Raw genomic sequence first — 482 nt, 5'->3', positions numbered from 1 at the left:
CGGGGGAGCAACGGCGACGGGGTGGGGGAGGGCCGGCGACGGAGCGGGGGAGCGACGGCGACGGGGCGGGGGAGTGACGCGGCCGGCGACAGGGCGGAGGAGCAACGGGGCCGGCGATAGGGTGGCGGTGGGCGAGCCTAGAGCGCCATCGACGGGGGCTGTTCGGTGTGTGGATGAGATGGGAACGTAGTATGTTTTTTTACCTGGATGGGTGGGAGAGAGGGAGGGGATAACCCCACAGTTTTTTTTTTACTTGAAAAAAAATAACCCCATCTCTTTGCCATCTGCCAGCAGATGGCAAAGAATCTTTGCCGTCTGCTGGCAGATGGCAAAGAGGTGGGGCTGGTACGTCGTTACACTCTTGACGGCCACAGGATTTGCAAACCTCTTTTCCATCTGCTGGCAGATGGCAAATATTATTTGCCATCCACTAGCAGATGGCAAAGAATTGGCTGATGGCAACCATGTCCTTTGCCGTCTGT

Source organism: Triticum dicoccoides, chromosome 7B (genome assembly GCF_002162155.2).
Source record: "Triticum dicoccoides isolate Atlit2015 ecotype Zavitan chromosome 7B, WEW_v2.0, whole genome shotgun sequence".
In the NCBI taxonomy this organism is placed as follows: Eukaryota; Viridiplantae; Streptophyta; class Magnoliopsida; order Poales; family Poaceae; genus Triticum; species Triticum dicoccoides.
Note: the sequence above shows the minus strand (reverse complement) of the source record.